This window comes from Tachyglossus aculeatus, chromosome 18 (assembly GCF_015852505.1).
Source record: "Tachyglossus aculeatus isolate mTacAcu1 chromosome 18, mTacAcu1.pri, whole genome shotgun sequence".
NCBI lineage: Eukaryota > Metazoa > Chordata > Mammalia > Monotremata > Tachyglossidae > Tachyglossus > Tachyglossus aculeatus.
In genome coordinates, this window is record NC_052083.1 from 11,660,544 (window position 1) to 11,684,380 (window position 23,837).

At 44.2% G+C, this 23,837-nt stretch overlaps 1 protein-coding gene across 2 annotated transcripts in view; it reads right to left on the reverse strand.

Annotated features, from left to right (window-relative positions):
• Positions 1–22,276, reverse strand: part of LOC119939941 (cytochrome c oxidase assembly factor 1 homolog) — a 76,084-nt gene extending 53,808 nt beyond the window's left edge. For both annotated transcript variants that reach the window (XR_005454856.1, XM_038759972.1), the window contains exons 1-2: positions 22,235–22,276; positions 13,940–14,010 (exon numbers count right to left, since the gene is read on the reverse strand). The gene's annotated coding sequence lies outside the window, so the exon portion shown is untranslated. The remainder of the gene's footprint in view (positions 1–13,939; positions 14,011–22,234) is intronic.
• Between the last annotated feature and the right edge of the window lie 1,561 nt (positions 22,277–23,837).

The window sequence follows — 23,837 nt, forward strand, 5'->3', positions numbered from 1 at the left end:
AACCCCACAGGCCACCAGCCTACCTGGAGCCAATTTCCTCCACAACAATAAGAGTGAAAAGGTGGCCTAGCCCAGGGATTCCTGATAATCGGATACAAGAAACTGCCTGAGAATGGAGGGGCTGAGAGAGCCTTCCCCCCAACCCTCCCATCTTGGGGGCAATTAATCAATCAGTGGTAATACATAGTGCTTACTATGGGCCAAACATTGTACCCAAAAAAGATGGGGAGGAATCAATCAATCAATCGTATTTATTGAGCGCTTACTTTGTGCAGAGAACTGTACTAAGCGCTTGGGAAGTACAAGTTGGTAACATATAGAGACAGTCCCTACCCAACAGTGGGCTCACAGTCTAAAAGGGGGAACTGAAATGGAAGACCATTTCCAGCTCTGGCACCCACCCTTGAATGGGTGTAATTCATATCATTTATATCTGTAATTTATCTATTCGTTTCTTTATATTAATGTTTGTCTCCCCCCTCTAGACTGTGAGATTGTTGTGGGCAGGAATGTTTCTGTTTGTTGTTATACTGTACTCTCCCAAGCACTTAGTACAGTGCTTCGCACACAGTAAGCGTTCAATAAATAGGATTGAATGAAGGAATGAAAGTCAGCTGGGACAGTGAGAAACAGCTTTGAAGCCTCTTTTGCATACTCACCTTTCTGGTTAATGTTCTTACGTCACCCATTTTTCTCCCTCCTACCCATATTCTTCAGTATGTTTCTTCAATATCGCCAGTAAAGAGTTCACTTACGCTCTCAAGATCTGTTCAATTTGTGAAGTTTTTGTATGAATAATGTAGGCCTGCAAGATTCAATCAATGATTAAGTGTGTGTCCTGGATATTGCCAATAATAATTGTGGTATTTTTTAAGTGTTTACTACGTGCTGGGCACTGTACTAAGTCCCTGTCCCACATAGGGTTCACAGTCTTATCCCCATTTTACAAATAAGGGAACTGAGGCACAGAGAATAATAATAATAATGGTGTTTGTTAAGCGCCTACTATGCGCCAAGCACTGTTCTAAGCGCTGTGGTAGATACAAGGTAATTGGGTTGTCCCTTGTGGGCTCACAGTCTTAATCTCCATTTTACAGATGAGGTAACTGAGGAAAAGGGAAGGTAAGTGACTAACCCAAAATCACACAGCTGGTAAGTGGTGGAGCCAGAATTAGAAGCCAAGACCTCTGACTCTCAAGCTCGTGCTCTTTCTACTAAGCCACGCTGCTTGCCCAAGGTCACACAGTAGCCAAGTGGCGGAGCTGAGATTAGAACCCAGGTCCTTCTGACTCCAGTCCTGTGCTCTACTCACTAGGCCACACTACTGGGCATTAATTTCCCTTTGCGAGGTGATGTCTTAAAGTAGAGTTTTACAGCTGGTCAGTCATCCCCTCCTTAAGTGAAATATATGCTGCAATTAAACATGTTATAGCTGTTCAATCCTCTGAGACTGACTTCCTAAGTATATACCCAAATATAACTGGAATGACCAGTTTCTCTATTTGTTCAAGAGGGAAAAAATGCTACAGTGTACTTAAAGCCAATAGAGCAGTCCTCAAGCCACCTCAATACAAAACAATTTTAGCTGATGCTTCACAAGTCCTGTCAAAATTAAATAAGTGATATTGACTGAACACTGAGTGCAGAGCACTGTTCTAAGCACTTGGGAAAGTACAACACAACAGAGCTGGCACACTGGATTCCTGCCCACAAGGAGGTTATAGTCAACAGGAGGAGACAGGCATTAAGCTAAGTACCATAAACGCCGTTGGGGGCTGGGGTGGGTATATTACAACATGTTCCCTGCCCACAATCAGCTTACAGTTTAGAGGGGGATACAGCCATGAATATAAATTAAGTGCTTAATAAATGCCATCATTATTATTATTATAGATATGTACATAAATGCGGTGGGGGGGGGCAGGGAATGAATAAAGGAAGCAAGTCAGGGTGTCACATAAGGGAGTGGAAGAGGAAAAGAGGGCTTTGTTAGGGAAGGCCTCTTGGAGGAGATGTGACTTCATTAAGGCCTTGAAGGTGGGGAGGGTAATTGTCGGATATGAGGAGGGAGGGAATTCCAGGCCAGTGGCAGGATGTGGGATGGGGTTGGCGGCAAGATGGAGGCACAGTAAGAAGCTTAGCAGTAGAGGAGTAAAGTGTGCAGGTTGGGTTGCAATAGGCGAGTAGCAAGGTGAGGGGGCAAGGTGATAGATTGGTTTAAAGCCTATGGTGAGGAGCTTCTGTTTGATGTGGAGGTGGGTGGGCAACCATAGGAGGTTCCTGAGGCGTGGTGAGACATGGACAGAATATTTTTGTAGAAAAATGATCCAGGAAGCAGAGTGAAGTACGGACTGGAGTGGGGAGAGACAGGAGGTAAGGATATCGGAAAAGAAGCAGACTTAGCAGTCAAGGCAGGATGAAAACCCCAGTGAACGAACGCCCTTATTCAATCATATGTATTGAGCACTTACTGTGTTCAGAGCACTGTACTAAGCACTTGGGAAGTACAAGTTGGCAACATAGAGAGAAGGTCCCTACCTACAACGGGCTCACAGTCTAGAAGGGTGAGACAGACAACAAAACATATGGTCAGGTGTCAAGTTGTCAGAATAAATAGAAGTAAAGCTAGATGCATATCATTGACAAAATAAATAGAATAGTAAATATGTACAAGTAAAATACAGTAATAAATCTGTACAGATATACAGGTGCTGTGGGGAGGGGAAGGAGGTAGGGCGGAGGGATGGGGAGGAGGAGAGGAAAAAGGGGGCTCAATCTGGGAAGGCCTCCTGGAGGAGGTGAACTCTCAGTAGGGCTTTGTAGGGAGGATGACAATTACTCTTATCTGAGCAAAGCAGCATTCAGCTTCATTCTCTGCTTCCCTGTAGTGTACAACCCCTTTGCCGTCTCATGGAATAGAAGCCCCAAAATATATGGTAATAAAATGAGACATGCTTCCAGGAGCTTTTCTGTACAGTATTTTCAAGGGCACCTCTAAGAAAGCAAAACTGGGGCTGAACATCTAAAACCTGGGTTGGGAGAAAAGGCCATAGAGAGTGAAGACTTTTTAATGGCTAGTTTTTAAAACCCTGCTGCTTGTAGAAAGAGCAACTTTCATTAGACACCTGTTTGGCATTTTAAGCTAAAGCAGATAGCATTAGTATTAAAATTTCCAGTACCATATTGGCTTTACTTCTTAATCCAAACCCTTAATCTGCCAAATACCTTCCTTAAATTGTTGGGTTTACAGGTTAGGGGAGCAGGGGGAGAGAAAAAGCTTAAGTTCACCATTCCTGTTAAATGAAATCTTTAAATGAGATAAGGCATCTCCACAAAGATCTGATCAAGGGGTCCACAGGCAATGTGAAAGAGTAGCAGTCAATGCTACAAGCAATCTGGTGCCCAGGAGCCTTACAATTTACTACTGAAGCAGTCAATGCCAACTTGAAGTACTGCAGTTCTGAAACCAACTGACAGTTATTCCCAGGGATTGTTTGCTAAAATGGACTACACCATTAGGACAAAAATAAGCACCTCTCCAATAAAACCTAGTTCCACCCCCCCAATAATTCAGCATTTACACTCCCACGACCCATGGAATTAATCTGCAAATTTAGGCTCAGGGGAGAGGTAGAGTGGTGGGATGAAGAGTGGGAAACTTTATTTAACCTGCAGGCTGGTTCTAGTAAAATCCACTTTAAAAGTCCTTCTGGTAGTAATTTATTTTTGAAATGATACATAGGGAAAGACTTGGGAATTTCTGTAACAAAGGAAAATCATGCCAGAGTATTTTTAAAATGATGACTGTATTGCAGTCTGAAGAAACTGGAAGTGGAACCATTACGATTCTGTCCAAAAATCAAGGGAGCAGAAGATAGCACAGTCATTAGGTTGGTAGATTGGATACATGGAGGAAGCCCATGTTTTCTACATTATAGTGTGGTAACGTCTTTCATTTGGTTTCTAAGGGCAGTCCAGGTGGTAATCAGCAGACTAGGGGTATTCCCATTATAAGCCAAACACTGAACATTCAGAGCAGTAGCAGAAGGGAAAATAAACAGTGCTCTATGATTCACACCATGGCCCATGGGTTCACCATCAGAGATTTCTTTTTTATTGCACTGGGATTTGTGCAAGCGGAATGATGTCTCTGGGCAGGTTATCCTTTCCCCTTTGTTTAATGCATATGCAGAGCGACACAGACAGCAACAGGACTTGTGTGCACGTCCGGCGGAATAACCCACTGTATTCTCCTTTGCTCAAAGATGAAAAAAGAACATTAAAATGCATTCTATACTAGAGCTGATCTCTTAGCATTCAAAACAACCCTTCTGTGTTACTTTATCAAAACATTTCAAGTCAGCCGTACCACTTAATTAAAATTCAGAAACGATTAGTTATCTCACACCATATGACTGAAGATTTGGTTCTTGGGAGCTGGAGTATTCATTAGTTATTTTCCTCAGATCCTCCCGGTGTATATTACCCAGAACACCCAGCTTCTCAGCCCCACATAAAAGTCATCGGAACAGTTCTACAATGCTAAAAGCCATAATCCCCCCAGCCTAAGCCAGATTTTGGTTTGGGTCAACTAGTTAGAGAGGAAGGGTGAGGAAGAAAGAAAGGAAATTATGATTTTAATTATTGTTTTTAGAATATCACACAACCCTAGGAAAAAGCCAGGTATGAATAAAGATTATGCTAGGAGAATAACAATCAGCTACCTACACTACATTTTACAAATATACATAGTCCTCTGGACTATAAACTTGTTGTGGGCAGGGAATCTGTTTTATTGTTATAGTGTACTCTCCCAAGCACTCAGTACAGTGCTCTACACACAGTAAGCACTCAATACAACTGACAAATATGCAAAATGTCCACCTGTGACTGAAGGAACTGATTGAGAATCCTTTTCCAAACCAATCAGGTTTGCTTAGTCCAACTCTCAACCAAAAATGACCTCTCGTGCCTGAATTTTGGTTCCTTCTTCCTCTGTCTCCTCATCCACAAATTGGGAAATAAATATCTCTCCATTTCCCTTAGACTGTGAACCCCACTTGGAATGGAGACTGTACCTGACCTGCATCACCTCTACCCCAGAGCTTAGTACAATATTTGGCACATATTAATATGACTTTTTTTTTGAGTAGCAGTGTGGCCTAATGGAAAGGACAGAAGCCTGGGAAACAGAGGACTAGGTTCTAATTCCAGTTCAACTGCTTTATAACCTTGGACGAGTCATATTAGCTTCTCTTTGCTTCAGTTACCTCAACTGTAAAATGGTGCTATAATGGCTGCAATCCCTTCCTTAGACTGTGAACCTCCTGTGCCCTGTGGGACAGGAACTATGTTTGTCCAACCTGCTTACAGTGTATCAACCGCAATGCTTAGTATGGTTTTTTTTTCCCGGTACTTAGGCACTTACTGTGTACCAGGCACTGTACTAAGTGCAGGGTAGATACAAGGTAATCAGGTTGGACATAGTCCCTGTCCCACATGGGGCTCACAGTCTTAATCCCCATTTTAGGGAAGAGGTAACTGAGACACAGTGAAGTGACTTACTTAAGGTCATAGAGCAGGCAAGTGAAAGAGCAAGGATCCTCCTGCCTCCAGGCCCATGCTCTATCCATTAGGTCACACTGCTTCTTTGCCTAACAAATACCCCCATTATTATATTATTATTTCCATCAGTTCTGACAAAGGGCATTACCCTCGGAGAGTGCCCCCCGAGCAGAGCCAGAGTTTTGGAGTCAGGTTGCCCAATGGCTTGCCCTCACTCCCTCAGCAGTGGAGTGGCACAATATTCCCCTGCACAAGACTAGGGAAGCCCAAAACTATACCAGACTTGCCCAGGTCCTTGTGCCTGAATAGTAAGAATTTCGTTAGGATGTTCCGCATATAGTAAGCACTCAATAAATACGATTGATTGACTTCATTCAACCTTCCCCACCTGAGCAAACTATCCCTGATATCTACCTCCTTTCCTCTTTCCAGTGGTTTCAACCAACTCTACTGTCTCAATCAATCAATCAATCAATCGTATTTATTGAGCGCTTACTATGTGCAGAGCACTGTACTAAGCGCTTGGGAAGTACAAATTGGCATCACATAGAGACAGTCCCTACCCAACAGTGGGCTCACAGTCTAAAAGGGGGAGACAGAGAACAGAACCAAGCATACCAACAAAATAAAATAAGTAGGATAGAAATGTACAAGTAAAATAAATAAATAGAGTAATAAATATGTACAACCATATATACATATATACAGGTGCTGTGGGGAAGGGAAGGAGGTAAGACGGGGGGATGGAGAGGGGGACGAGGGGAAGAGGAAAGAAGGGGCTCAGTCTGGGAAGGCCTCTTGGAGGAGGTGAGCTCTCAGCAGGGCCTTGAAGGGAGGAAGAGAGCTAGCTTGGCGGATGGGCAGAGGGAGGGCATTCTCAGGACCCCTTCTCATTGGCACTCTCCTCCCTTCATCATAGGGGAATGGGGGAAGATCAGGCTCTAAGTCGATTGCATTTACTGAGTGCTTACTGTGTGCAGAACACTGTACTAAGCGCTGGGGAGAGTACAATATAACAACATAACAGTCACGATTCCCTACCCACAATAAGCTCACAGTCATTCATGTCACAAGGGAGCCGGTTGTTGGGTAGGGACCGTCTCTAATATGTTGCCGACTTGTACTTCCCAAGCGCTTAGTACAGTGCTCTGCACACAATAAGCGTTCAATAAATACGATTGAAGGAATGAAGGGAGGGCACGGGGTTCAAGAGAAGGCGGGGGGAAAGGAGTGAAGAGGCAGCATGAAGCTGCTGGAAAGGAAAAAGGATAAGATGGCCCACCAGGAGAGGAACTCTCCAACTAAACTCATTCTTCCTCACTCTGTCTCCTCTTTTTCTGTCTTTGGACACGGGAAACACATCAAACCAAAGGTTTGCATAATTAAAGGCAGTCCTCACTTAACTCTGTTAATTGGCTCTGAAAATAAAGCAAGCATTAAGTGTACCAGTGGCATACCCATAGAAGTTAATGCTCACTGTGAAAGGCATATTGTTGATTGTGAATACAAAAACGATTAAAGTACTATAATAAAAGGTGTAAAATTAGCAAAAAAAAAACACACTGAATTACAATAGGGCTTACTTAAAGTCTAACAGACTTAAGGAGTTGAACATTTATTTCAGCATTTTATTCAGAAGCTGAACCAGGAATTTCCTACAGTAATGAACATGAATAGCTTTCGTCTTTCCTAGCATAACCTTAGAAGTAAATTCACTTCGTGAATGGCATACTGTATTCACAGTCAATTTAACAGGTCACGGGGGCATTGAGCAATATACAAAGTGCCCTGGGTATCAGTACTTAAAGGCATGCTAATCCGAATTAGCTCTGTGTTGCTGGAGATTGTGTATTGCCTGAGAGGGTGGACTAATTGGGAAGGAAAAAATGATGCTGATCAATTTTTGCCGTCTATCTGAAAAGCTGCCCTATGTTTCCCAAAGGTTCTGTGACACGCCACTGGATCTTAATTTCTGAAAGGTGAAAATATGAAGAAAATCAACAATACTCTTTTCCACGGTAGGCAGTCAGTAAACACTGTCCTGGATGCGTAAAACAGCACATGTTAAAGCTCACTGTGGGCAGGGAAGGTGTGAACCAACTCTGTTATGTTGTTATGTTGGACGGTCCCAAACGCTTAGAGCAGTGTTCTACACACGGTAAGCACTCAATAAATGATTGATTTCCCGTTATTTTCACTTTCCCTAAGCAAAAATGAATTCAAAATACAGCTGGACTCTGACCATAACACGGCCCACTAAAGGATGGGCTTGGGAGTCAGAAGAAGATGGTTCTAATCCTGGCTCTGCCACTTGTCTGCTGTGTGACCTTGGGAAAGTCACTTAACTTCTCTGAGCCTCAGTTACCTCATCTGTAAAATGAGGATTAAGACTGTGAGCCCCGCATGGGACAACCTGATCATGAGAAGCAGCGTGGCTCTGTGGAAAGAGCCCGGGCTTTGGAGTCAGAGGTCATGGGTTCGAATCTCAGCTCTGCCATATGTCTGTTGTGTGACCTTGGGCAAGTCACTTAACTTCTCTGAGCCTCACTTACCTCATCTGTAAAATGAGGATTAAGACTGTGAGCCCCGCGTGGGACAACCTGATCACCTTGTATCCCCCAGCGCTTAGAACAGTGCTTTGCACATAGTAAGCGCTTAACAAATGCCATCATCATCATCATGTCACTTTCAGATCCTGGACTAGGAGAATAGAGGGAGAGGGAGAATGTAAGGGGGTGAAAGGGTGGGGATTGATAAGATTTCTTAATAACATTGATCCCACAGTCCAAATCTTGGTGACCTTGAACAGCCTGTTCAATATCAGCAGGGCAGCATTTTAACAAAAACCCCCTTCTGTTTCAACTGTTGACATTTATTAAACCCCTGTGTTTTCCACCTCCACTGTTAACTGAGGTAGCAGATTTCTTTTCCATGAGTCCCTACAGGGGAAAAAAAAGTCCAGGATAAAAGTAATCTTGAACATTAAAAGAGTCTAATTGTGTTTACTCAAATGCCATCAGTATTTAGTAGCAAGTAAAAACATGCCTGATTGACTTTTTTTAAGCACAAAACAATCAGTTACTCTCCTCTAGGGGTGAGGGGGACCTTGTCTTTGAAATTTTCCAACGGAGAAAAACCATTTATTCCTTCAGGTCTTTTTTCCGCTTCACAAACAAAAGCCACCCAGTTCTCTCCTCTGCTAAAGCTTTCTTTTAAAAAGAAATCCTACTTAAAAAATACACTATTCTTGCTCACAGCACCCTCCAGCTTCTTGTCATCACCTGGGGAGTCCTGCCTCCCTTCCCCCAGCCCAGTCATCACCATCTCCTCCTTCAACCCTCCTCCCCCAACCCACCAGGAGCCAAAAATAGCTGCCCTATTCAACTGCTTGAGAGCTGTTTGGACGCAGAAACTAAAGATCAGTACTCCTCTTTCCTAGTATGGTTCACCATGTAAGCTCGCTGAGGGCAGGGAATGTGTCTGTTGTATTATACTCTCCCAAATGCTTAGTATGGTGCTTTGCACCCAGTAAGTGCTCAATAAATACATTTAACTGACTATCCATTTTGTCATCTTCTATTCCTGTATTTTTAGAGGCTTCCCTGATCTGTAAATTTTCTCTTCTGTTTGTTCTTCCCCTTCCATGATTTGCCCAATGAAGGAAGGGGATCTTGTCTGAACTGCTTATCGTGTATACACTCCATTCCTTAGCCCAGTACTTGGCACATATTAAGTGCTTAATAAATACCATAACTATGTATAATGGCCAACCTACTGGTTGCCAATCAAGAAGAAATTCACAACAAAATAGTATGCAGGCCCAGGAACAAACAATACCAACTCATGTTAAACCCAGGGGGAACTGAATTGCAAATGAAAAGCAATGTAGTCTAGTGGATACAGCTGAGTCTGGGAGTCAATCAATCGATCGTATTTATTGAGCTCTTACTGTGTGCAGAGCAGAAGGGCCTAGGTTCTAATCCCAGCTCTACCACTTTTCTACTGGGTGACCCTGGGCAAATCATTTCACTTCTCTGTGCCTCAGTTCCCTCAGCTGTAAAAAATGGAGATTAAGGCTGTGAGACTCAGACTAAGCCCCCTCCTTCCTCTTCCCCTCCTCCCCCTCTCCATCCCCCCGCCCTACCTCCTTCCCTTTCCCACAGCACCTGTACATATGTATATATGTTTGTACATATTTATTACTCTATTTATTTATTTTACTTGTACATATCTATTCTATTTATTTTATTTTCTTAATATGTTTGGTTTTGTTCTCTGTCTCCCCCTTCTAGACTGTGAGCCCACTGTTGGGTAGGGACCGTCTCTATATGTTGCCAACTTGTACTTCCCAAGCGCTTAGTACAGTGCTCTGCACACAGTAAGCGCTCAATAAATATGACTGATTGATTGATTGATCTCCCACTCTTTTCTGTGTCACCCTGACTTGCTCCCTCTGCTATTCCCCTTCACAGCCCCACAGCACTTACGTACATACGTGTAATCTTATTTATTTGTATTGATGTCTGCCTCCCCTCCCTAGACTATAAAGCTCCTTGTGGGCAAGGAATGTGAATGTTTATTGTATTGCACTCTCCCAAGCAGTCAGTACAGTGCTCTGCACACATTAAGCGCTCAATAAATACGATTGAATGAACAAATATGCAATCTCCTTGGGGGCACAGACCATGTCTCTTGAGAAGCAGCGTGGCTCAATGGAAAGAGCCCGGGCTTTGGAGTCAGAGGTTCGAATTCCGGCTCTGCCAATTGTCAGCTGTGTGACTTTGGGCAAGTCACTTCACTTCTCTGTGCCTCAGTTCCCTCATCTGAAAAATGGGGATTAAGACTATGAGCCCCACGTGAGACAATCTGATTACCTTGTATCCCCCCAGGGCTTAGAACAGTGCTTTGGACATAGTAAGCACTTAACAAATACCAAAATTATTATTATTATTATTTCCCAACTAAAAGTGTCTACCGACTCTGTTACACTCTCCCAAGTGCTTAGTTTAGCTCTGCATGCAGTAAGAGCTTAATAAATACAACTGAATGACTGGACTGAACTCTCCCAAGCACTTGGTACAGTGCTCTGCACAAAAATTGTGCTCAGTAAATTCTATTGGTTGACTGAATTGTGTAGTGCCCGATTAGAAAAGTTAAAGATGGAAAGAAACTGCAATTAGCACGAGACCAAAAGTGTAACAGCAACAACATAAAACGTATTCAATATATTATGAAAAACAGGAGAACCTAGGGAAAATGTCACCCACCCCTTTCCCTGGTAAACAGGAAGGGAAAGCTAGTACCAGATGAATGTCTAAAGGGTCATTTCACTTTTCTCTTTACCAGTAAAAACAAAAATCAAAAATGAGCTATTGTCCAAGGCAAGTCACCCTTGGAATAAAAAGGTAGAAAATGAACCTTACAAGAGGGGTGGAAACTACATGGAATTTTAAAAAATGAATTATTAAAATCAGCAGGGTAGGATGACGTGCACACTAAAGTATTTGAGGAATTTGCTTATATTATTGCAGAGCCACTGAGCTATTGTTGAGGCCTCATGGAGGATGGAAAAGTCCCAGAGGATTAGAAATGGTATACCTTCTAAAAAAACAGGAAAAAGGAAGATTGTCAGCATCTGGAGAGTCAGGGATTCTGTCTGTCTCCTGTGTCATTTCCTCAGCACTTAGCACAGTACTTGTAATACAAGTGCTAAATTCAATTGCTACTACTACTACCACCAAGTTTTCTTAAAATGGAAACTGCCTTGCAACACCAAGATCATTCTATTCAGGAAAACAAACAATAAAAAACACAGACAGGGGAAGGGGGGAAAAGAGGGGATCTAGTAGAGACCCTCTTATCAGATTGTAACAAGGCTTGCTAAGAGGGGTTAATTTATTACAAACTTATTTGTGCACTGCAAGAAAGGTTGGGAACCTGCCTGCTAATTCCGTTGTATTTTACTCTCCCATGTGGGACAGGGACTGTGTCCAACACAATTACCTTGAATCTACCCCAGCATTTGGAACAGTGACTGGCATATAGTAAGCGCTTAAGAAATACCATAATTATTATTATTATAGGCAGCAGATGCGTAAGAATGAAATGGTAAAAACCCCAAATCAATATTACAAAGACAAGGAAAAATGCCACAGAGAGGTGCTTTTTAAATGCACATGCTGTGGGGAGGCCACTGACTAATTGTTTTCTACACCCACTGAAGAATGACCAAGCGGAATAGGTTGAAATTAAAGGGGGAGAGATTTCACTTGGATATAAAAAGGTTTCTGAAACTCTGAAAACTTTGAAGGAAAGAATACACACAGTCATCTAATAATTGTGGTGTTGGTTAAGCATTTACTGTGCGCCAGGCACTGTACTAAGTGCTGGGAAGGATACAAGTAAATTGGACTATGTCCAACCCACATGGGGCTCACAGACTTAATCCCCATTTTACAGAAGAGGAGACTAATGCACAAGGGAAGTGAATGACTTGCCCAAGGTCACACTGTACTAAGCGCCAGGATTAAAACCCATGACCTTCTGATTCCCAGACCGGTGCTCTATCCACTATGCCATGTTGCTTCCCTTTTACCTTAAGCATTGCCATTCTCACTCCTGAAGAAGGGACTGGGCCAGATAATCACTTCAGGGCATCAATCAACCAAACAACGGTATTTATTGGGTCTGCAGAGCACTATACTAAGCATTTGGGTGAGAACCTTACAACAGAGTTGGAAGACATGTTCCCTGCCCACAATAAGCTTACAGTCTAAATGGAGAAACAGACATTAAAACAAAGTACAGATATTGACCCAAGCGCTGTGGGTAAGCACCAACATTGTGATTCTCTCAGTAGAGGGTAGCAAACCTCAAACTGCCTGATGACCGTAAAATTAGGCATTGTGGTAAGAATTGCTGACGCTCTACTAATTTCTCATCTCTAGCTAATCATCAGAACTGTGTTCTTATGCAAAACCTCTCATTAGGAATCTATCTGCAGATGCCTCCAATCCTGCGCAGAACATGAATTATTCATTCTTTGGAAGCGAATCCATTTTTATGATTACCTAACAAAATATTCTCAACAAGAGATTTGACGTATACAAAAATTGTTTACAGAGGTCAATTCTTCTCTTCCAAATGCTAATTTTCATTTGATATGTCGGTTTCATGAACAGAAGACTAGTTTTGCCATCGGGAATACACAAAAGAAACTAAAAATAACAGCCAAACAGCTGTCAGCGCTGCACTGTTATTACATGTGGCATGAACATAGGAACTTTCAAGTCAATATTCCTGTCTTAAAGCTACAACTGCCTTCAAAGACAAAAGATTACATTTCTGAATGCTTTCAACATCTGCAGGCTTTTAAAAACTGCATCACTCCCGCCCCCCTCCACTCCCAGCTAAAAACTCTAGACAACAGTCCAGAAGTTCCTCTCCCTAGTGCTTAGTATCCCCTCATTTCGTCTTCTCTCACTCCCTTCTGTGTCATCCTTGACCTTGGAATTGCACCCCTTCATTCATTCATTCAATCATATTCACTGAGCGCTTACTGGGTGCACAGCACTGTACTAAGCGCTTGGAAAGTACAATTTAGCAACAAATAGAGACAATCCCTACCCAACAACAGAGTCACAGCCTAGAAGCGGGGAGAGGCGGCTTTGTTCACCCCACCCTCAATCCCAGAGTATGTAAGTACATAAATCGTAATTTATTTATATTAATATCTGCCTCCCAGCTCTAGACTGCTTGTTTCTTGTAGGGGTGATGATGGGTGGGGGAGAGAAGATGAAGCATAGCTACCAACTGTTACACTGTACTCTCCCAAGAGCTTAATATAGTACTCGTGCACAAATTAAGTGCTCAATAAGTACAATTGATTGAACTATAAATTATAAATTATTTCTATTAATGTCTGTCCCCCGCCCCCCAGACTGTAAGTTCATTGTGGACAGGAAACAGTTACCAACTCCACTGTATTGGACTCTACCAAATGCTTAGTACAGTGCTCTGCACTCAGTAAGCACTCAATAAATACTATTGGTTGATACTGATTGATCAGTACTTTTTCATGGTATTTGTTAAGTGCTTTCTATGTGACAGGCACTGTATTAAGCACTGAGATAGATCCAAGCTGATCAGGTTGGACACAGTCATTCATTCATTCATTCAATCGTATTTATTGAGCGCTTACTGTGTGCAGAGCAGTTTACAAAATGTTGTTGAGTTAGGCATTCCACATATGGATAACTAGCTAGGGGGCAAGGGGCAGGAAAACCACACTCCCTCAGAAACCTCCCTTCCCTTGGCCAAGCCAGTGAAAGTACCCAGGGACGGAAGAAAAGAACCACACAGGGGGTTGACTTACTCTGCTTGCTGCCTTCCTTCTGCCCAGAATTGCGTCTCGATCTGGGATTTGAAGTTCTACAACCTCAAAACCTAAACCCCAAAAAACAAAATTTCCACTTTTAGTTGGTTCAGTTGCTCCTTAAAGCCACCTGAAGTCATTTCCACCATGCATGGAATGGCAAAGTGCAGGATAGGAGTGCCACCTGCTGAGAAAACCTCACAACAAGGTGCTCTAATTCCCCCGAGGAACACCACATGGTGGCACGGGCCTAATTAGGAAGGGGCTCTTTAGGGATATCTGGAGTCTCAATCAATCGTATTTACTGAGTGCTTACTGTGTGCAGAGCACTGGACTAAGCGCTTGGGAAGTACAAGTTGGCAACATATAGAGACAGTCCCTACCCATTTCTCATTTCTCCTTGGGAGAAACGGGGATCTAAAGCACAATAGCTTTTTTCCTTAAGCTCTCTCTTCCCCTGACTTTCCGACTAGCCCCTAATTTCGTCTTCTCCCACTCCCTTCTGTGTTGCCCTTACACTCGATTTGCACCCTTCATTCATCCCCTCCACCTCCGTCTCACCTCACTTCTGCACATATCTGTGATTTATTTCTATCAATGTCTGTCTCCCCCTCTAGAATGTGAGCTCCTTGTGGGCAAGAAATGTGTCTTTCCCCTTCGTTCCCCTCTCCATCCCCCCCATTTTACCTCCTTCCCTTCCCCACAGCACCTGTATATATGTATATATGTTTGTACATATTTATTACTCTATTTATTTTGCTTGTACATATCTATTCTATTTATTTTATTTTGTTAGTATGTTTGGTTTTGTTCTCTGTCTCCCCCTTTTAGACTGTGAGCCCACTGTTGGGTAGGGACTGTCTCTAGATGTTGCCAATTTGTACTTCCCAAGCGCTTAGTACAGTGCTCTGCACACAGTAAGCGCTCAATAAATACGATTGATTGATTGTCTACCAACTCTGTTACACTGTACCTTGCTACTCTCCTACTACAACCCAGCCCGCACGCGTTGTTCCCCTAATGCTAACCTTCTCAGCGCTTAGAACAGCAGTGCTTTGAGAAGCGGCGTGGCTCAGTGGAAAGAGCCCGGGCTTTGGAGTCAGAGGTCATGGGTTCAAATCCCTGCTCTGCCGATTGTCAGCTGTGTGACTTTGGGCAAGTTACTTCACTTCTCCAGGCCTCAGTTCCCTCATTTGTAAAATGGGGATGAAGACTGGGAGCCCCCCCGTGGGACAACCTGATCACTTTGTAACCTCCCCAGCGCTTAGAATAGTGATTTGCACATAGTAAGCGCTTAACAAATGCCATTATTATTATTATTGCACATAGTAAGCGCTTAACAAATGCCATCATTATTATTCTCACTGTATCTGGCTCTCGTTCCTCTCGCCGCCGACCTCTCGTCCAGATCCTACCTCTGGCATTGAAATGCCCTCCCCCCTCATATCAGACAGATCATATCAGACATATCAGACATATCATATCAGACATGTCTCCCCCACTGCAAAACCTTACTGAAGGCACATCTCCTCCCGGAAGCCTTCCCACTCCTTTCTGCGCCGCTCTTACTTGCTCCTTCATTCATCCTCCCTCCCAACCCCACAGCACATAGGTATATATCTGTGTACATATCTGTAATTTATTTATCTATTTATATTAATGTCTGTGTCCCCCTCTAGACTGTGAGCTCATTGTGGGCAGGAATCTATCTGCTTGTTGTTACATTGTACTCTCCCAAGCTCTTAGTACACTCCTTTAATAATGGCATTTATTAAGCGCTTACTATGTGCAAAGCAGTGTTCTAAGCGCAGGGGAGGTTACAAGGTGATCAGGTTGTCCCACGGGGGGCTCACACTCTTAATCCCCATTTTACAGATGAGATAACTGAGGCCCAGAGAAGTGAAGTGACTTGTCCAAAATCACACAGCTGACAAGTGGCGGAGCCGGGATTTGAACCCATGACCTCTGACTCCAAAGCCCGGGCTCCTTCCACTGAGCCACGCTGCTACACAGTAAGTGCTCCATAAATATAACTGAATGAAGACGCTCCCAAGCACTTAGTACAGTGCTCTGCACCTAGTAAGCACTTAATAAATCACCTCCACGCCCAGTCCAACGAGGTGTCCAGTATGCTGGCTGGGTGCAGGATAGTGAGGGGCTGACCACGTAAGGGCAGGGAAGCAGTGTGGCACAGTGGAAAGAGCACGGGCTTTGGAGTCAGAGGTCATGGGTTCAAATCTCAGCTCCACCACTTATCAGCTGTGTAACTTTGGGCAAGTCACCTTCTCTGGGCCTCAGTTCCCTCATCTGTAAAATGGGGATGAAGACTGTGAGCCCCATGAGGGACAACCTGATCACCTTGTAACTGCCCCAGCGCTTAGAACAGTGCTTTGCACATACTAAGCGCTTAATAAATGCCATTATTATTATTATTCAGAGCCCTGCCATTCAGGAGGTGCCCACGGCATTTTTATACACTTTCATTCATTCATTCAATCGTATTTATTGAGCGCTTACTGTGTGCAGAGCACTGTACTAAGTGCTTGGAAAGTACACCTCCAACATACACCTCCGTAGTTTATCTGAATGTCTGTTTCCGCTTTTAGGACTGTAAGCTCCTTGTGGGCCCGGAACATGTCTACCAGCTGCTATTCTGTACTCTCCCAAGACTTTAGCGCATCATCATCAATCGTATTTATTGAGTGCTTACTATGTGCAGAGCACTGTACTAAGCGCTTGGGAAGTACAAATTGGCAACATATAGAGACAGTCCCTACCCAACAGTGGGCTCAGCGTTCTGCACACGGTAAAGTGCTCAGTAAGTACTAATGACCGAATGATGGTGGGGGCCCAAGGTGGACCTGACAAATTCTAAATAAAAATCAAAAATAGTGCAGGGAGAAAAACCTGTTATGGGGCTGGAATACAAAAGGGTTTCAAATCAGAATTTCCACCTTTGCTCCCATCTCTGCCCCTGCTACCAGAATTCAAACTGCTCTATTTCCTGTGAGTGACTTTACACCATGTAGACTCACACAGGCAAGGCCCTAAAGGACAAAATGACACAGTATTTTTTTAAATTTGAAAACATAAGTTTGTGATTATGTTTGTACATATTTATTACTCTATTTATTTATCTTACTTGTACATATCTATTCTATTTATTTTATTTTGTTAGTATGTTTTGTTTTGTTCTCCATCTCCCCCTTCTAGACTGTGAGCCCGCTGTTGGGTAGGGACTGTCTCTATGTGTTGCCGACTTGTACTTCCCAAGCGCTTAGTACAGTGCTCGGCACACAGTAAGCGCTCAATAAATACGACTGATTGATTGATTGATTGATTGATTGATTCTTTAGTCTAATCGGCCAATCCGTGGTTTTCATTGAGAACTTACTGTGTGAGGTGCACTGTACTAAGAGCGTATGCCCTGGAAAGGTGACAGACACTTCTTAAGGGCCCATAAAATGTTGGTATTTATGCACATACTATGTGCTAAGCACTGCGGAGATACAAGGTAATTAAGGCTGTCCCACGTGGGGCTCACAGTCTTAATCCCCATTTTACAGATGAGGTAACTGAGGCCCAGAGAAGTGAAGTGACTTATCCAAAGTCACACAGCTGACAAGTGGCGGAGCCGGGATTAGAACCCATGACCTCTGACTCCCAAACCCGGGCTCTTTCCACTGAGCCTGCCTAATGAGCTCCTCAGATGAAAGGTAAGTGAAGTGGGCAATTATTCTAACGACTTGTAAACATCCTGAACAATCCCATTTGTTTGTTTGCTTTTAACAATGTGTGTGTCTCTTTTAACCGCGGGCCATTAGCAATGTATTCTCAACGCACTGTTTACCGATTCAATTAGATAAAGGGTCAAGTTTTCACTTCTTTTACACGTCACAGCCTTCTTTCGGCAGAAAATTACTTTCAAAAATTTACTGCAAAACGTTATTTTTCCTTCTCCTGGACTTGGGGGGAGGAGGAGGAGGAGAAGGATATGAATGGAGAGAAGCAAAAACTATTAATTCTTCCCCCTCAAACAACTCAAATTTAGAGAAGCAGCAGTGTGGCTCGGTGGAAAAGAGCCCGTGCTTTGGAGTCAGAGGTCATGGGTTCAAATCCCGGCTCCACCACTTGTCAACTGTGTGATTTTGGGCAAGCCACTTAATAATAATAATAATAATAATAATAAGTTATCAATTCTAACTCTGCTACTTGTCAGCTGTATGATTTTGGGCAAGTCACTTAATAATAATAATAATAATAATGGTATCTGTTATGCGCTTACTATGTGCAAAGCACTGTTCTAAGCGCTAGAGGGATACAAGGTGATCAGGTTGTCCCACATGGGGCTCACAGTCTTAATCCTCATTTTACAGATGAGGTCACTGAGGCTCAGAGAAGTTAAGTGACTTGCCCAAGGCCACACAGCAGACAGGTGGCAGAGCTGGGATTCGAACCCATGACCTCTGACTCCAAAGCCCGGGCTCTTTCCACTGAGCCATGCTGCTTCTCAACTTAACTTCTCTGTGCCTCAGTTACCTCACCTGGGAAATGTGGATTAAGACTATGAGCCTCACATGGGACAACCTGATCACCCTGTATCCCCCAAGCGCTTAAAACAGTGCTTTGCACATAGTAAGTGCTTAAATGCCACCATTATTATTATTATTAATTCTAACTCCACTACTTGTCAGCTGTGTGACCTTGGGCAAGTCACTTAACTTCTCTGTGCCTCAGTTACCTCATCTGGAAAATGTGGATTAAGACTGTGAGCCTCACACGGGACAACCTGATCACCCTGTATCCCCCAAGCACTTAGAACAGTGCTTTGCACACAGTAAGTGCTTAAATGCCACCATCATTATTATTATTAATTCTAACTCCACTACTTGTCAGTCACTTAACTTCTCTGTGCCTCAGTTACCTCATCTGGAAAATGGGGATTAAGACTGTGAGCCTCACACGGGGCAACTTGATCACCCTGTATCCCCCAAAGCGCTTAGAACAGGGTTTTGCACATAGTAAGTGCTTAAATGCCACCATTATTATTATTATTAATTCTAACTCCATTACTCGTCAGCTGTGTGACTTTGGGCAAGTCACTTAACTTCTCTGTGCCTCAGTTACCTCACCTGGAAAATGGGGATTAAGACTGTGAGCCTCACACGGGACAACCTGATCACCCTGTATCCCCCAAAGCGCTTAGAACAGTGCTTTGCACGTAGTAGGCGCTTAACAAATACCAACAAGATACTCTGGTTGGACACTGTCCCTACCTCACATGAGGGACAGTCTAAGTAGGAGAGAGGACATCATCATCAATCGTATTTATTGAGCGCTTACTATGTGCAGAGCACTGTACTAAGCGCTTGGGAAGTACAAATTGGCAACACATGTACTGAATCCCCATTTTTCAGAAGAAGAAATTGAGCCCACAGATCCGAAGTGACTTACCTAAGGTCACACAGCAGACAAGTAGCGGAACCTTTCCCAAGCGCTTAGTACAGTGTCCTGCAGATGGTCAGCGCTCAATAAATATGACTGAATGAATAAATCACGATTAAAACGTGGGTCCTCTCGCTTCCAGCCCCGTGCTTTCTCCCCTAGGCCACGTGGCTTCGAAATTGGCCTGCAAACATTTCTTCCATTGTACTTATTGAGCGCTTACTGCGTGCACAGAATACATGCTAAGCGCTTGGGAGAGTATAACACGGCAGCATAGGGAGACACAGAGAAGCAGCGCGTGGAAAGAGCCCGGATTTTGAGTCAGAAGCTGTGAGTTCCAATCCTGCCTCCGCCACTTGTCAGCTGTGTTTGGGCAAGTCACTTCGCTTCTCTGTGCCTCAGTTCCTTCATCTGTAAAATGGGGGTGAAGACTGTGAGCCCCACATGGGCACCCCACCTGGTGCCCTTGTATCTCCCCCAGTGTTTAGAACAGTGCTTGGCACATAGTAAGCACAAGCACTGTGGCTCAGTGGAAGGAGCCCGGCTTTAGGAGTCAGAGGTTGTGGGTTCTAATCCCGACTCCGCCACATCAGCTGTGTGACTTTGGGCAAGTCACTTCACTGGGCCTCAGTTACCTCATCAGGAAAATGGGGATTAAGAGTGATTACCTTGAATCTACCCAGCGTTTATGGCACATAGTAAGCGCTTAACAAATGTCAAAATTATTATTATTATTATTAACAAATACCATCATTAGTATTATTGTTCCCTGTCCACCGTCCTATCTTGCAGAGAGGGTTTGGGGGGGTCCCTAGACCCCCGGCACCATCAGAGCCTGCTGAGTCCCACCCACCCCAAGCTGGTGTAGCGTGGCTCAATGGAAAAAGCCCGGGCTTTGGAGTCAGAGGTCATGGGTTCAAATCCCGGCTCTGCCAATTGTCAGCTGTGTGACTTTGGGCCAGTCACTTCACTTCTCTGGGCCTCAGTTCCCTCATCTGTAAAAAATGGGGATTAAGACTGGGAGCCCCCCGTGGGACAACCTGATCACCTTGTAACCCGCCCAGCGCTTAGAGCAGTGCTTTGCACATGGTAAGCGCTTAATAAATGCCATCATTATTATTATTATTATTATGGAGCTGGTGATCACCTTCTAACCCGCCCCCCCAGCGCTTAGAACAGTGCTTTGCACATAGAAGAGCAGCGTGGCTCAATGGGAAGAGTCCGGGCTTTGGAGTCAGAGGTCATGGGTTCGAATCCCGACTCTGCAACATGTCTGCTGTGTGACCTTGGGCAAGTCACTTCACTGAGGCCCAGTGACCTCATCTATAAAATGGGGATTAAGACTGGGAGCCCCACGTGAGACAACCTGATCACCTTGTATTCCCCCCACAGCGCTTAGAACAGTTTTCTGCACATAGTAAGCGCTTAACAAATGCCATCATTATTAGTAGTAGTAGTAGTAAGCGCTTAATAAATGCCACCATTATTATTATTATTATGTAGCTGGTGATCACCTTGTAACACCCCCAGCGCTTAGAACAGTGCTTTGCACATAGTAAGTGCTTAATAAATGCCATTATTATTATTATGGAGCTGGTGATCACCTTGTAACCCCCCCAGCGCTTAGAACAATGCTTTGCACATACTAAGCACTTAATAAATGCCATCATTATTATTATGAAACTGGTGATCACCTTGCACAGTGAGCTTAATAAATGCCATTATTATTATTATTATGTAGCTGGTGATCACCTTGTAACCCCCGCCCCCCAGCGCTTAGAACAGTGCTTTGTATATAGTAAGCGCTTAATAAATGCCACTAGCTTTGTTATGTAGCTGGTGATCACCCTGTAACCCCCCGGCGCTGAGAACAGTGCTTTGCACATAGTAAGTGCTTAATAAATGCCATCATTATTGTTATGTAGCTGGAGATCACCCTGTAGCCCCCCCCCCCCCAGCGCTTAGAACAGTGCTTTGCACATGGTAAGCGCTTAATAAATGCCATCATTATTGTTATGTAGCTGGTGATCACCCTGTAACCCCCCAGCGCTTAGAACAGTGCTTTGTATATAGTAAGCACTTAATAAATGCCATTATCTTTGTTATGTAGCTGGTAATCACCCTGTAACCCCCCGGCGCTTAGAACAGTGCTTTGCACATAGTAAGCGCTTATTATCATTGTTATGTAGCTGGTGATCACCCTGTAGCCCCCCCAGCGCTTAGAACAGTGCTTTGCACATAGTAAACGCTTATTATCATTGTTATGTAGCTGGTGATCACCCTGTAACCCCCCCCCAGCGCTTAGGACAGTGCTTTGCACATAGTAAGCGCTTAATAAATGCCATTATCATTGTTATGTAGCTGGTGATCACCCTGTAATCCCCCCCAGCGCTTAGAACAGTGCTTTGCACATAGTAAGCGCTTAATAAAATGCCATCATTATTGTTATGTAGCTGGTGATCACCCTGTAACCCCCCAGCGCTTAGAACAGTGCTTTGTATATAGTAAGCACTTAATAAATGCCATTATCTTTGTTATGTAGCTGCTAATCACCCTGTAACCCCCCAGCGCTTAGAAAAGTGCTTTGCACACAGTAAGCGCTTAATAAATGCCATTATCATTGTTATGTAGCTGGTGATCACCCTGTAAAACCCCCCCCAGCGCTTAGAACAGTGCTTTGCACATAGTAAACGCTTATTATCATTGTTATGTAGCTGGTGATCACCCTGTAACCCCCCCCCGCCCAGCGCTTAGAACAGTGCTTTGCACATAGTAAGCGCTTAATAAATGCCATCATCATTATTGTTGCATTCCCGGGTTGCACGTGTCCGGAGCCCCCCCGTGTCTCACCTGCACGCACGACGGGACAGGACCGGCCGCGCTCGTCGCGCCCCCAACCAGCAGGGGGAGCCTCCTGCTGTCACTCACCGGAAAGACGCGCTCCCATTGGTCACCGGCCACCATACTGACCAATCAGATTCACCTCTCCCGCTTGTGCCCGCCCCCTCCCCCCCAACGAGCCCCCGGATTGGTGGGTGCGCTTGTGTTCAACTATATTATTTATTCATTCGCTTCTGACCAATCAGATTCATCTCTCCCGCTTGTGCCCGCCTCCTCCCCCCCATCGAGCCCCCGGATTGGTGGGCGCGCTTGAGCGCCTTTGTGTTTCAACTATATTACTCATTCATTCGCTCCTGACCAATCAGATTCATCTCTCCCTCTTGTGCCCGCCTCCTCCCCCCTAACGAGCCCCCGGATTGGTGGGCGCGCATGCGCGCGCTCGCGTGTGTGTGTGTGTGTGTGTGTGTTTCAACTACATTATTCATTCGCTTCTGACCCATCAGATTCACCTCTCCCGCTTGTGCCCGCCTCCTCCCCCACATTCATTCAATCGTATTTATTTTATTTTGTTAGTATGTTTGGTTTTGTTCTCTGTCTCCCCCTTTTAGACTGTGAGCCCACTGTTGGGTAGGGACCGTTTCTATATGTTGCCAACTTGTACTTCCCAAGCGCTTAGTACAGTGCTCTGCACACAGTAAGCGCTCAATAAATACGATTGATGATGATTTATTGAGTGCTTACTGTGTGCAGAGCACTGTACTAAGCGCTTGGGAAGTCCAAGTCGGCAACATATAGACCTGTATATATGTTTGTACATATTTATTACTCTATTTATTTATTTATTTTACTTGTACATATCTATTCTATTTATTTTATTTTGTTCGTACGTTTGGTTTTGTTCTCTGTCTCCCCCTTTTAGACTGTGAGCCCACTGTTGGGTAGGGACTGTCTCTATGTGTTGCCAACTTGTACTTCCCAAGCGCTTAGTACAGTGCTCTGCACACAGTAAGCGCTCAATAAATACGAATGATTGATATAGAGACGGTCCCTACCCAACAATGGGCTCACAGTTTAGAAGGGGGAGACAGACAACAAAACAAAACATGTTGGACAGGTGTCAAAATTGTCAGAACAGAATTAAAGCTATATGCACATCGTTAACAAAATAAATAGTAAATATGTACAAGCCGGATTGGTGGGCGCGCATGCGCGCGTGTTTGTGTGTGTGGTTTAACCACATTATTCATTCTCTCCTGACCAATCAGATTCATCTCTCCCGTTTGTGCCCGCTTCCTCCCCTCCCAACGAGCCCCCGGATTGGTGGGAGCGCATGCGCGCGCGCGCGTGTGTGTTTAACCGTATTATTCATTCGCTTGTGACCAATCAGATTCATCTCTCCCGCTTGTGCCCGCCTCCTCCCCCCAACGAGCCCCCGGATTGGTGGGAGCGCATGCGCGCGCGCGCATGTGTGTGGGTTTAACCACATTATTCATTCTCTCCTGACCAATCAGATTCATCTCTCCCACTTGTGCCCGCCTCCTCCCCCCCAACGAGCCCCCGGATAGGGACACGCGCATGCGCGCATGTGTTTCAACGCCATTATTCATTCATT